Source organism: Oncorhynchus kisutch, unplaced genomic scaffold, assembly GCF_002021735.2.
Source record: "Oncorhynchus kisutch isolate 150728-3 unplaced genomic scaffold, Okis_V2 scaffold2817, whole genome shotgun sequence".
Classification (NCBI taxonomy): domain Eukaryota; kingdom Metazoa; phylum Chordata; class Actinopteri; order Salmoniformes; family Salmonidae; genus Oncorhynchus; species Oncorhynchus kisutch.
In genome coordinates, this window is record NW_022264762.1 from 18,557 (window position 1) to 23,447 (window position 4,891).

Here is a 4,891-nt window from a genome sequence, read left to right on the forward strand (position 1 = left end):
GACAAGGGCTAGGCTACTCTGTTTCCCTCCGACTTTTGTTACTTTTTCTCATTGGCGGGAGCGCCAAAGTGACAACTCAAATCACTGAAACATGTATCAATCAATTCGAGAGTGGCTCATAATACAAATGGCTGCTGTCCAACACACTATAGTATGTATTCCTCTTATTATCAGGATCAATGTGACATGCGAATTCTAACACATATCACACCAATGTTGACTGGTGAGGGTGCTGCACTCTTGAGTGACAAATGTAAAGCCATTTAGCCACTCGAACATGTGGTGCGTAAGTCATTCATTTCATATCTTTTGCACCACAGGTAGGTAGGTAGGTAGGACGTACATGGAATGACATGCGCTTTTATGGAAAGAGGTGGGTGGCTCTTAAAAGAGCCTTTTGTGGTAACAACATGTGTCGAGTAGAAAGAACACTGTTTGGAATAGGTTTACTTCTTCTTGGGGGCTGCCTTCTTGGCCTTGGCTGCCTTGGGCTTGGCGCCTTTGGGCTTCACTGCCTTGGTAGCCTTCTTGGGGCTCTTGGCCGCTTTCTTGGCCGCTGCGGCGGGCTTCTTCACCTTCTTTGGGCTCTTGGCGGCCTTTTTGGGTGTAGCGGGCTTCTTGGCCTTCTTGGGGGACTTCTTTGCGGCCACGGCCTTCTTGGCTGCTACCTTCTTGGGCTTCTTGGCGGCGGCGGGCTTCTTGGCGGCCACCTTCTTAGCTTTGGGGGCTGCGGCTTTCTTGGCGGGCTTCTTTGCCTCGACGGCCTTCTTGTTGAGCTTGAAGGAGCCGGAGGCACCGGTGCCCTTGGTCTGGACCAGGGTGCCCTTGGTGACGAGGCTCTTGACGGCGATCTTGACACGGGAGTTGTTCTTCTCCACGTCGTAGCCGCCTGCCGCCAGAGACTTCTTGAGCGCGGCCAGGGACACGCCGCTCCTCTCCTTGGAGGCGGACACCGCCTTGACGATGAGCTCGCCTACGCTGGGTCCCGCTTTCTTGGGCTTGGCTGCTGCCTTCTTCTTGGGTGCCTTGGCCGGCGTGGCGGCGGCGGGTGCTGGTGCGACTTCTGCCATGTCTGTCGTTCGGTCCGGTAAACACACACACTTACAACACTACGGTAGTCTGTGAGGAGGAGTACTTTGCTGTAGACGCTGCTCTGCGCTATTGAAGCTCTACACCGTGCAGGGGGCTGGCCTTAAACGCGACATGAGAACCATGTAGACTCAAGCCACCCAGCTCGGCTTCTCCGGGCTGGCCAAATGCTCTTTCACTTGTGTTTTCTGGTCGCCAATATCGGGCCAAAAGTCACCGACGGAGCCGTGTTTTTGGCCCAAAAGCGAACGGCCCAGCGAGCAGACTTGTGTCCGTTCAGAATAAAGTCATGTGGGCTGCAGAAGCCCCGTGCATTTTGCTGCGACTCGCTCAAAACCTCACCGTTCGACTGTCGGGTGGAGCGGTGGCGCACTGCTTTTTCCTGTGCTATTGTCTCCTAAATGGCCTAAAAGTGCATCCGATTGCGAGCACCATTGATTGTGGGAGTGAGCCGAGATGTCTGGCAAGGGAATCAAATGGTTGGCGTCCCCTGATGTGCTCCTTGGTGTTTTAAAGGAGAGCTCTTTTGGGGACCTTAAAACACATGCACTTGTGAGGCCTGGCTGAGACTAGTTTCACCTTGTATTCGTCATGTGTCCAGGAGGCACAGGAAATAATACACTGTGTGTGATGTTTTTATTAGTCCTTTAGTTGGATTTGGAGCCTGCTCTTTGTGCACAGTGTGTGTTTTTTTCTTCTGCTAGGTGGTCTCTCTCTCTGTGTGTCTCTTTCAAAAGCAGATGAGGTGAGGGCCAAAGTAGTTGAGCTCACTCAGCTCGTCTGTCTGTGAACAGGCCGAGATAGGCTTTTGTGCCCTTCTCTCTCGCAGTCCTTCCTCGCTTGACTCCGCAGCGTGACTCGTGCCGGTCTTGTGTCTGTGGGTCTTGGTGTCTGGCTGTGCGGCCGGCGCTATGGAGGCTGGCGCCCCATGTGCTTGTTCGCCCTGATATAGGCCGAGAGAGAGAGAGAGAGAGAGATTTGGAGGCTCTTCTTCTCCTCCTCCTCCCCCCCCTCTTGTACAGGTGGAACGGCTAGTTTCAATCGGTTGACATCATTGCTCGGAGACTGTTCTTCATGTGTGCAGAGGGTCCCTGCTACGGCCTAAAGTGATACAGGCTCCAGTCATTGGACTCCCCCTCACTGTGTTCTTACTGGGCATGCACACATTCCTACCCTGTTCATGTCAGCATCCTTTATCCCCCCCCCTCCCCACAATTGGACACATGTCCTCCACACACACACACACATGGATTTGCTTTTTTCACTGACAGGGTGGGTGGCTCTTAAAAGAGCCTTTGGGTTACTACAGCACTCCCAAATGCGCTGTTTATTTGGAGCTGGTGTACTTGGTCACGGCCTTGGTGCCCTCGGACACTCGCGTGCTTGCCAGCTCTCCGGGGAGCAGCAGGCGCACTGCGGTCTGGATCTCCCTGGAGGTGATGGTGGAACGCTTGTTGTAGTGGCCAGGCGAGACGACTCTCCGGCGATACGCTCGAAGATGTCGTTCACGAACGAGTTCATGATTCCCATGGCATTGGAAGGAGATGCCGTATCGGGGTGGACCTGCTTCAGGACTTGGTACACGTAAATGGCGTAGCTCTCCTTCCTCGACTTTTCGGCGTTTCTTGCCGCCTTTCCCTGCGGTCTTGTGACGGCTTTCTTGGAGCCCTTCTTGGGCGCGACTTGCTGGCTCGGGCATGATGCTGGTGTCTCGTTGCTTCTCACAAACGAATGAGGGGGTGGAGAGCCCTTTCCGTCTTATGAAGACGAAGCTAAGCTAATTCGCCGGCCTGGACACACCCCTGCTTTCTCATAGGCGCCCCTGCCATTTGCCCAGTGGAGCTGAGCGCGCATAAGAGCCTTCCACTCAGAGGCTTGCTTCCCTAACAAAGACCTGTCCCCCCCCCCCCCCCTTATTCCATAGCCTATGCTCTGTCACTGGTGGGGAATGGTGTGTTTCAAAAAAAGATCCATGCAATGGCCAGACATAAGGCACCCCTTTTTGGACTTGGTGGGGATTTCCCAGGCGTGGTGCCTTTATTTCAGGTGTCTCGTAATACGACTGTACGCAAAGCCTGCACTGAACATAGCCTCCTGTCATGAACACTCCCTCCCCGTCCACTCAGAGTGGCTCGTGGTTTAATACGACTGTACTGAACATAGCCTCCTGTCATTTAACACTCCCTCCCTGTCCACTCAAGAGTGGCTCATGGTTTCCTACAATGGATTTGGCCCTTTTGAAGCGGATGTGGGTGGCTCTTAAAAGAGCCTTTGGGTTCAAGTCGGGATGTTGACGTTCCGAAAAGAGTGCGTTTAACCGCCGAAACCGTACAGGGTGCGTCCCTGGCGTTTCAGAGCGTAGACCACGTCCATGGCCGTAACGGTCTTCCTCTTGGCGTGCTCGGTGTAGGTGACGGCGTCACGGATCACGTTCTCAAGGAACACCTTCAGGACACGCGGGTCTCCTCGTAGATCAGGCCGGAGATACGCTTCACGCCGCCACGGCGAGCCAGACGGCGAATGGCGGGCTTGGTGATTCCCTGGATGTTATCGCGGAGAACCTTACGGTGACGCTTGGCGCCTCCTTTTCGAGTCCCTTGCCGCCTTTACCTCTTCCAGACATCGTGTGTTCGCTAGCTGAGTTCAAGTGAATGAATGACGCAATTTTGGGGCTTGGTGCTCTTATTATCTGCGTTGGTGGACCTGATTGAAGCCAGTGGCACAGAAAGCGCGCGCTTTTGCCTGGCTCTGCTGCAAAGGGAGGGCGTTCGTTCTAGGGAACTATGGAGGAAGAGAAATGAAAGCTACTTACATGCGCGGAAACACACTCAAATACTGAGCTATGTTGAACACAAGGCCCAACTGTGACAACTGGGGATCCACTACTAATCTGTGTCCCACTCTTCACATTGATTGGTGTTGTTTTGTTGTGTTGTTGTTGTTGTTGTTGTTGTTGCACCTGATTCAACTCTTTCAATCAGCTGTGCCTCTCCAGCGCTACAACAAAAATGGCTACTCTACCCCTGCCTGGAGTTGGGAACACTGAACTAGTAGGATTCAACCCACTGCAGTTGCCAGTCACACCTAATAGAGATAGGCGTTAAAACCTCAAATAGTGTCACAAAGTACAAAGGAGAAACGAAGTGGAACATATACGGGAAACAAATACACAAGGAACGCTACAAATCCTAAGGGTCCGTAATGTCACCTCAGCAGTCATGTAGCTCTTTAAGGCCATGTGTATAACATCATTCTTCTTTTTCTTCCCAAGACAGGATCCAGGTGGCCATGGGAAGGGTGGTGACACCTCTGCAAGCTGAAACGCTGTAAAACATTCCTCAGACACCACCCAAACACACACACAATAAAGGGATCGTTTTCCTATGCGTAGAGGTGATAGGGATGTGCAAATATTGTATGGTACTTTTTTCAAAAAACCAATAACATAGCCTTATATTATGGAAATAGTGGTATGAGGTGATCTTTATAGGCCAGATAGCCTCAGATGTTGCATCGAATGATCTCAACAGGTCATTGCAAAGGGACAAATGAGGCCAAGGACACATACTGGCGATTTATCAATCGGTGCAGTTTGATTCACATCTCAGATGTGACTACCTTGCGGTTTTCTAGTCATTACAACTTATTGTTGCCATAATTGTCTCTCCTGTACTTAGTGCTGCCGAGAAAGGCCTGACAAGCGTTCAACTAGCTGGGATGCAGCTAGTGTCATCAAAGCACAAAGCCTAGCAAGTTAGAAGAAATAGGTTAAGGTTACGAAAGGCTTAGGCTTACCCCAAAT

General features: G+C 52.0%; 1 pseudogene; it reads right to left on the reverse strand.

Moving 5' to 3' along the window:
* Window positions 1–2,355: 2,355 nt before the first annotated feature.
* LOC116370879 (histone H2B-like) lies at window positions 2,356–2,806 on the reverse strand (annotated as a pseudogene).
* Window positions 2,807–4,891: the final 2,085 nt, after the last annotated feature.